Here is an 8,806-nt window from a genome sequence, read left to right on the forward strand (position 1 = left end):
AACTTAAGTCTCTCAGAGTGTTAATGTCATTTTTCTTATTTATACCTTTTATGTATCCAGTTTACTTTGTCTCTTGTTATTGGCAATTTTTGGGTCTTGTTTTAAATTGTTGTTCTTTTACGGTTGTCCCAGTTTTTCGCCCGTGTTGTTTTTATTTTTAACTATCGGCCCAATACCTTCTTGTTTTTGTTCTTACACTGTTTTTAGTGTGCGTCACTGCTTGAACCCCTTCACTTTTTTTTTTTTTTTGAAATATGTCATCTGTGTGCTATTAGTAGGTTGCTCTTCTAATTATCATTATTAGCTTTAAAGGGTGTAGACTCTGGGGAAGCTTCTTATTGAACTGTCATTGTACTGTGCAGAGAGTGCCCAGTTCCACAGACAAGCTCTTCCCTCGTATTTTGCAAGGTTCCTTTCCTCGGGTGATCTGTAGGGAAACGACCTTTAGTGGCCCTCCGGGAGGTTTCAGGCAGAATCAGTAGCTCTGCAGGCAGTGACTGCTTTTGTTGCAATATTTCTGTGTATTTGTGTCTTTGGAGGTCTATCGGTTACCATTACTCTAGTAGTCATTTGTGGAATAATCAGAATGACCCCGTGCTGGCACTTCCATGCACAGTTTTATTTCATCCTCACCGTGGTCAGTTTTACAGAAGGCAAAACTGATATGCAGAGAAGGAGGTAACTTGCTTTCAGGTCAGACAGCAGGTGTTAGAGGCTGGAAGGAACCCAAGCCGTCCACCTGAAAATCCTGTGTTCTTAACCAGCGTGCTGTTATCCCCTCTCTTCATACTCAAATCTGAGTAAGACTAGGTCTCCGATTTTAAGAAGCGCAGGCTAATGCCTCATCATCCTTAGTAGCAAATTTCTGCAACTAGGTGAAAGTTGTTTCGCGACCGACGATGAAACTCCGAATATTGGAAAGAAAAGGGAATTGTCAGATGGTATGGACTCATGTGTTCATTCGTGTATGCATTCAACAAAGTGAGCACCTACTATGTACTTCGTATATCTTTGTATATTAAAATCATGTATGTCTGCCCGGTGTGGCTCCGTGGATTGAGTGAACTAAAGGGTTGCTGGTTCGATTCCCAGTCAGGGCACAGGCCTGGGTTGCAGGCCAGGTCCCCAGTCAGTGTGGGTGCATGAGAAGTGACCACACACTCATGTTTCTCCCCCTCTATTTCTCCCCACTTCCCCTCTAAAGATACATCAATAAAGTCTTTTCTAAAAACATGGAAATTAAAGCACGTTTCTTTTACATCTACCGTTGATACGTTTATTTTACTTCCCTACATGTTTTCTAGGTTTGAAATTGTGTGTCAAGCAACCCCCTAACTGGTCATTTAAAGGCTTCTGTTACTCGGAAGTTAAATAAGTCTGTACTAAGTACCGAGTGCTTCTTAGGGAACTCTGCCTATTTCCATGAGAGTCCTCTGATTCAACTTAAAAACATATCTGAACTGGAGTGTTCCTTATTGATCACAAAGAATTGTATTAATATTTCATCTTAAAAGTACTATTAATAATAGCCTAACTAATAGTTTGGTTCACTAATGATGACGAACTTTTAAAAGTTATTTGTAGGAGAGAAGCCGGTACGCTAACTTTTAAAAATTTGTTAGACAGGATTAGCTGAACCGTTCTTTATTGCAAAACATGAGGATGGCTTGTTTAAGGATTGATTTCGAGGCGACGAAAGATGGGTCCGTCCTGTGGAACACCCACGAATGACAAGATAAAAATCCAGTTTGGCCTCGCCATATCTCAGTTAGTGGGTGTGGTAGGTGTGCATGTCATTCTGTATTCAATGCCATCCTCCTCTGTAGGTCAAATCGCTCGGGGGCCGTCCGCTAAGCTATTTCTTCTTCTGTCCTCTCCGCGACTCTAGGGACGCCCGGCGGCGGCGGCGGCACTCTAGGGACGCAGAGTGTACGTCCAAGCTTTACGAAGCTGCCGTTCTAGCTGTGGCCTCGGTATTTTTTTCTACGTAGCAGCTTCACAGAGATTCAAGCCTGTGCCTCGGCTCCTTGGGTGTTGGTAAGCTTGGAGAAGAATACACTGGGAAGGAGGACAGGGCGTGTCGGGGTCTGAATAGCATGGTCTGGAAAGGTGTCCCCGAGAAGCGGCCGGGCCGTGGGACTACCCCGGGGAGGGTGTGTCAGGCCGGGGAACTGTCGCGAGTGCAAAGGCCCCGAGGCTGGCGTGTGCCGGTGTGTTTGCGGAGCAGCGAGGAGGCCCGTGTGGCTAGAGGCGAGTGACCCCTGGGGAGGAGTGCAGGAGATGGGGTCAGAGAGGCAGTGGCAGGCTGGCCACTCGGAGATTTTGGCTTTTGACAAAGATTTTGGCATCAGAACCTGGCGGCGGCTGGAACGCCCACCCGGACTTTTGACGTACGCAAATGAACTGCATGCAAATGAACCTAGTCCCAGCATCTCCCAGAGGAAATAAAAATGGACTTGGCTCCTTCTCAGAAGAAATGTTGATGGACTTAGCATGATACATGACCGGCCTGGCGGGGAGAAAAGCAGGGCGATATAAATAGCCTGCTGAATGTGTCGCCGCGTAAACTCGCTGTAAGTGAAATGTACTGTTTGGAAAGATGTGGAGGACGGTCTTGCACCGCCCCCCGCCCCGCTTCAGATAGGCCGCCGGCACCTGGTCCCCGCCCCCGGAGGGCTTAGGAGCCGCCTCCGGGGAGGTCTGACCTTCCGCCGCACTTCCGCCACGTTGGTCCCACCCCAGAGGACTTCCCGGTGTTCGGCCCCGCCCCGCTTCCGGGAGTCTTCCGCCACCTTGTCTCCGCCCCCGAAGGGCTTCCTTGCCCTCGGCCCCGCCCCCGGAGGACTTCCGTATCTTCGGCCCGTTCTCCCCGCCCCCTGCCCCACCCCGCGAGATCGTTCTGCGCACGCGCGTGGGCCACATGGGCAGCGGACACTCGGCGGGGTGTGTCCGATAGTGGGTTCTTCCTGTGGCGTGAGACCCTTCGTGTAGCCCCCGATTCCAGTTTTTCTTCTCCGGTTAGTACCTGCCTTTCGGGCGCCGCGGGGGTGCCGGCTGCGCCGGCCGGCGTGGAGCATGGGGATGAGGACTCTCCGGCGGCCTGGTCGCAGGTCACCGCCTCCCAAAGTGCCAGGCAGGCCCCGAGGCCCCGGCCCACCTTTAAGAAATCTCGTCTGGGCGCGCCGGTCCTGCGGCCTTCGTCTGGTGTTCCGCTATTTGGGAAATGTGCTCTGGGGGCCGAGGTCGCCCCACGCCCCCACCCCCAACCCCCCGCCTCCTTCCGCATGCAGGACCCCAGCCCTCCCGGGAGAAGCCTCTGCCCCTCTTCACGTGTCCGTCCTCCTGGACTCCGTGGTCGGGATACTGGCTTAGCTTTCGAGCGGCTGCGATTCTTTCTTTTCTTTTTTTTTTTTTTGAGCTTCGGCCGTTTGTCTCTTGCTCGTGAGGCGTCCGACTCAGTGTTTTCTGCTGAAGCTTCCTGCTCCGCCTGGACGCCCCGTTCTTTCTCCTTCCCCAGTTCTTCCTCTTGGACCTGCAGGGTCTCATCCCTCTTTCTGCCTCTACCGCGTCTCATTTGGGCTCCTTTTCTGCGTTGGTTTTTTTTTTTTTCAAAAAAGGGCTTTTTCGATTTTCCCCTCCAGCCCCGGTGCCTCGGTCTCCACCTGTGTCAAATCGTGTTTGCGTCCCTCACCTCGGCCAAAGAAGGGGGTGGACGGAACGGTTTTAAGCCGTGGAAATGCTTTTTCAGTTGTAACTTTCGTTTTAGTAAGGATCTTACCTTACTTTCTTTTGACAGGAGCCGTAAAGTTCAGAACACACGGTAAGTTCCGCACACGTCCGTAAGCTATCGCCTGACAAAGGGTCTGGTACTCAGCTTACAGACCTGCGTGAGAAAATGGGAGTGGGAAGAAATGATCGGTTCCCTGCTACACACTGGACTCTGGGTGCCAGGATGTGTTTTACGCAGGAGTTACTTTCAGTGGACGGGAGTCATGGGTATATATTTTCCTTTGCGGTCTCGAAGCTATGACTCCAGGACCACTATATTTTCTCCAGGAGGCAAAATAGGAATTGTAGAATCTGTCTCAAAAGTATTTTTAAGTGCTTGACTTTTGGGGGGGTGGGGGTGGGGGTGGGGGTGGGGCGGAAGTCAAGACACTTTTTGTATAGTTCATGCTCTCTTGTGTTTTGATGTCATTATGGTCACCAGGTCGATCACGCGCAGCACGAGAGAACGACAGAGGGACTCGAGGGTAGAGCCTGTCAGGGTTCCCGCTGACTCTCTTGGCCCAGTGGTGCAAGCACCCAGAAAGGAGTCTCAGTTTCTCACCGCTTGTGTTTTGCAGGTCGCTTGTACCAGGTTGAATACGCCATGGAGGCCATCGGACGTGCGGGCACCTGTCCGGGAACTTTAGCGAACGACGGTGTTTGGCTTGCACCAGAGCGACGCAACATCCACGAGCTGCTTGATGAAGTTGTTGTCCCTGAAAAAATTTATAAGCTCGATGATGAGTAAGTGAGCTCACAGGGGGGAGAGGGTTTCAATATCTCACGTGCTCACATACGTAGGATCGCACGTATTTCGGGAGGGCTGGCCCGTGTGCCGTAGTAAACTTGAAGCGAACGCTTGTTATTGTGCCTTTACCGGTGGACACTTTTGATTCTTGTTTGAAACTTCCTTGAGGCTTAGGACGATGCGTTATGCTTTTGACGTGCAGGGCCAAGCCCTAGGCGGAGAAACTACTCTATACCGTTCGGAGTACAGGCGTGGTAGGTGTGCAGATCTGGGTTAAGTCTGTGTGACCTCGCACCCGTTGCTTTCCTTCTCTGGGCTTCGGTGCCGCCTCGAGTGGTGGTGGCCGTTTAATGAACTAGAGTAACACGAGTGAAATACACTGGCGCAGGGTCTGACACGTGGCAGGCTCCCCGAGTGTTCCGAGCGGCTACTCGGGAATTGTGTGGAAGTGTCCCGAATCCTACCCCTGGAGGTCTGGGAACAGTTTCGATGAGCCCCGTCAGTTTCGCGTCGTTGGGCGTGCGGGACTCCTAGCCGGCGGGGCACTGGGTTTGCCCGTCAGAGACTTCCCCCCTGAGTGGGGGACGAGGCGGGTGCCGGTTCTAGGGCCTTTGGATGCGTGTCCAAGGAAGCGTCATCCCTCCAGAGTCACCGCCGGGCCACGGGCCGCTCGGCAGCCGGCAGGCTTGCGGAGGTGTAGTGACAGCAGGTGACAGAGGGTGCCAGCTCTAGGGGAGCCAGCGCAGCCCTCGGGGAGCGGCAGCAAAGAAAGGAAAGGCGCCTTTCCTGGGAGCCTAGCCCCTGAGCCCCCTCCCTCCGCCCCGGCCAGCCAGGCCTTTGGAGGTGAGAATACAGATGACCCAGGAGTGGGGGTAGTTTTTCTTCCCCTCTGGCAAAACCTCTGTCTTCCTTCTGGACCCTCTCGGGACTTGCTTTAGCTTCCTAGTGCTCCTTCTCTCGCCCTGTTCGGCGTCGTGGCGCTGAATACGCCTATCGAAGAACTGGAGGGGGCGCTGTGTATCTTTCATATCATAAACGACGTCAGGTTTGTCCCGCAAAGATAAACCTTCTGTAGTTTCTGTCTGTTCAGAAGAAAACCAGAGCATTGACGCGAGCATGGTAAACTTATCATGGAACTCGGGGCTTTGCAAATACTTCTTAAAGGCCCTCTCAGACACCTGCTCTGCTTACAGACACATGAATACATTTTTTTTTTTTTCTTCCTCCAGGGGCACGGCTTGCACCGTGGCCGGCGTAACTTCTGACGCTAACGTTCTGACCAACGAACTGAGGCTCATTGCCCAAAGGTATGGTCAGAGAGAGTGTGAGTGACGATCAGGTAAGTCAGTCTGCTTGACATCTCTAAGGAGAACTCGTTTTTGCCAAGATGAGAGTCATCGCAGATTTATTAATTGAAAATTGCTTCTTTTTTCTAACCCGAACTTATAAAATGCTATGGTCATAAGATCGTTAGGATGTTGACATTCCCCTGCTCCCCTTTCAAGTGACAGGTGACTGTCAATGTCCCCCCATGGCGCAGGTTTATGTCCAGAATATGTTTTGCTTAGATTTTTGTGTCTTAGGAAAAAATGATGACTATGCCAGTGTTTTCATCCTAGGTATTTATTTATTACAGTATCGGGAGCCAATTCCTCGTGAGCAGTTGGTGACAGCGCTCTGTGATATCAAACAAGCGTACGCGCAGTTTGGAGGTAGGAAATCTGGGGCATATTTATTCCAGAAAGGGGAGACATTTTCTAGGTAATAATTTTTTTATGAGATGGTAAAAAGAAATTGAAAAGTAAGTGAAGAACTTTTTGTACATTTGCGCTTCGTGGTTTCCGCGATATGTATCATCATATGTTTTATTAATAGACCATCGAGAGGCAGAAATAGCCTTTTTAAATCTGGAAACCGATTGCTTTTCTTACCTAATAATTAAACTCAGCGCGGAGTAGCGGTCCTCCGGGTCTTAACTCCGTCTCCTGGCTGTGCCCATCTCCCGGAAGCAAGTGGACGTTTTGGTGGGCCTTATTCTGTGGTGGCCAGAACAGAGCCACTTACGAATGCTCAGCTTCACAAGAAAGGTGCTTCAGCTACGTTCGGGGAGCTCGAGTGACTGTAGCGATACTGCCTTTGGGCGGCCGATGTGCTTGACGGTCCTCTTTTCTTGGTTAAAGGGAAAAACGTGCCTTTGGCGTCTCGCTGCTGTCCATTGGCTGGGATAAGCGTTACGGCTTTCAGCTCTATCGGAGCGACCCGAGCGGAAATTACGGGGGATGGAAGGCCGCACGCATTGGCAATAACGGCGCCGTGAGTATTTCTGTGCTGCTGTAAAACCTAGCGATAGGTACCTAACGTGATTTTGCAACGGCGATGAATGTAAACGGTATTTGAAGGTAGCTGCAACAACTTTAGCACCTGTGATTGCTATAACGCAGCCGTGCGTGTGTGTGTTTGCCCCCAGTGGAAATTGCCACGCCGACCAGAGAGAATGGAAAGACGGTCATCGGAGTCCTCGGACAGAAGGAAGTGGAACAGCTGATCAGAAGACACGAGGAAGAAGAAGCTAAGGCTGAGCGTGAGAAGAAAGAAAAAGAACAAAAAGAAAAGGATGCGTGCGTGGAAGACAGAATTGGGGGTCTTATAAATCTTTTGAGCCCCATTTCAGCCGCCCTCTTCCACAGTGAGCACGTGTTGGCTTTTGAACCCGGACGGTGGGAAAGAGGGATGGTAGCCTCTGATCGGGGCCTCGCCTTTCTGTAAGTTGAGCGGTGACTGCTCTTCATGGGCCTTTCTACCCCCCTCCCCCCTTTTCTGGGAATAAAACTCGGTAAGAATGGAAACGGTGAAGGAGAATTGTCTGTAGCAGTCACTGTTGTTCACCGGGGTTAGTGGGTCTGTGATCCTTCATGCTTCAGTGTCCTGGGGCAGCCCTGGAGGTGCCGGGACACAAGAGGCTAAAGTCGGTGGGTGCGAGTGTCATCAGCAGGGAAAGATGGGACCTGTGCCCTGAAGGCCTCCCTTGCTGTGTCCCTACCGTCTTGGAGAACCCGTGGCCCTCGGCCTCTGTGGGAATCACGTTCTTGTACCTGTTGCCAGCCATCGACACCGATGGCTCTTCCTAGGACCGGAAGTGTGTGCGTGCACACGTATACACACACGCGTTCACGCAAACCGCTCCGAAAACACGTGAAAGGCCCGTTTACAGTGCAAGCCCTGCACCCGCTACAGTAATCGGTCATCAGTGCTTCTGAGCACCTCTGGATCCCTCAGATCCCATTTCCCTCTCCCCCTCTACTCCCGAGAGAGAACTCGAGTTTACCTTTCCCCTTACCTACGGTTCTTACAATGCGTTTGTCTGTTCCTCTGACCCAGGTGGCACATCCCTCGGGGTAGCCGGGTGTGCCCTCTCTCCGTCTCCAGCGGTTGGTTTAAGAACGACCGTGGGCTGAGCCGACCCAGACCAGACGGGCGGGGGGATGACAGCTGCGGACGCCGCGGCAGGCCCACGGCGGGCGCGTGGCAGCTCCTGTGCAGGAGAGATTATGGCCACAGAGGAAAAGGGGCCGCAGACGAGAGCAGTCGGTCTTGGCTGAGGCGGGGGTGGGGGGGGGTGGGGGGTGGGGCCCTGGTCTCATCCCAGGAAGGCTCCAGGGCCACCGCCGCAGTGCCAGCCTCCCACACTTGTCCCCTCCAGCTCTCCTCAGAGCACATTGAACCCTTCCGTCGGTTCCCCATGCGAGAATTTCACAGATCTGCTGCGAAGTGAGCGAAGCTTAAGCTTCAGGACCCCTCGCTCCCGAGGCCTGGGAAGGGACCCTCACAATGTGTTCCGTGCTCGTGCTTTTTGTAAAGTCGGCAAAAGTAAGGTCTTCTACCTGCAGTTAATAAGCGCTACCGTCTGTTTCTGCAGCGGAACATACTTGTTCGCAGATACTTCCATGTGTAGTGAGGTTATTGTTACTCACCTCAGGGTCGAAATGGCTCTCGGGACGTGTTCCTCACCCACCCGCTGAGCCTGCATACCCAGTATAGTGACAGGAAGGCATAGGAACAGAAGTTGTCACCATCGTTGGAAGTTCCCGGACAGTGGGAGAGGAACAGGGCTTGACATGGGCCAAGTCAGAAGCTCGTCTGTGGCAAACTTCATCCTTAAGGTGTGTGCAGTTACCATCTGGGGATTCAGGTCTCGTGATGCCGGAAACGCCGGCGGGGGGGTGCCTTACGGGTATGTCGGCTCATCGAACCACTGCGGTGATTTGGTGAGGTTTCTCATTCTGATTTTCA

General features: G+C 52.2%; 1 long non-coding RNA gene across 1 annotated transcript; it reads left to right on the forward strand.

Moving 5' to 3' along the window:
• The first annotated feature begins 5,757 nt into the window (after positions 1-5,757).
• LOC149992223 (uncharacterized) lies at positions 5,758-7,126 on the forward strand. Its single transcript, XR_016508485.1, has 3 exons — positions 5,758-5,823; positions 6,153-6,228; positions 6,984-7,126. It is a non-coding gene; the product is annotated as an uncharacterized LOC149992223 (long non-coding RNA).
• Positions 7,127-8,806: the final 1,680 nt, after the last annotated feature.

Source organism: Furipterus horrens, unplaced genomic scaffold, assembly GCF_987537825.1.
Source record: "Furipterus horrens unplaced genomic scaffold, mFurHor1.1.pri manual_scaffold_16, whole genome shotgun sequence".
Lineage (NCBI taxonomy): Eukaryota > Metazoa > Chordata > Mammalia > Chiroptera > Furipteridae > Furipterus > Furipterus horrens.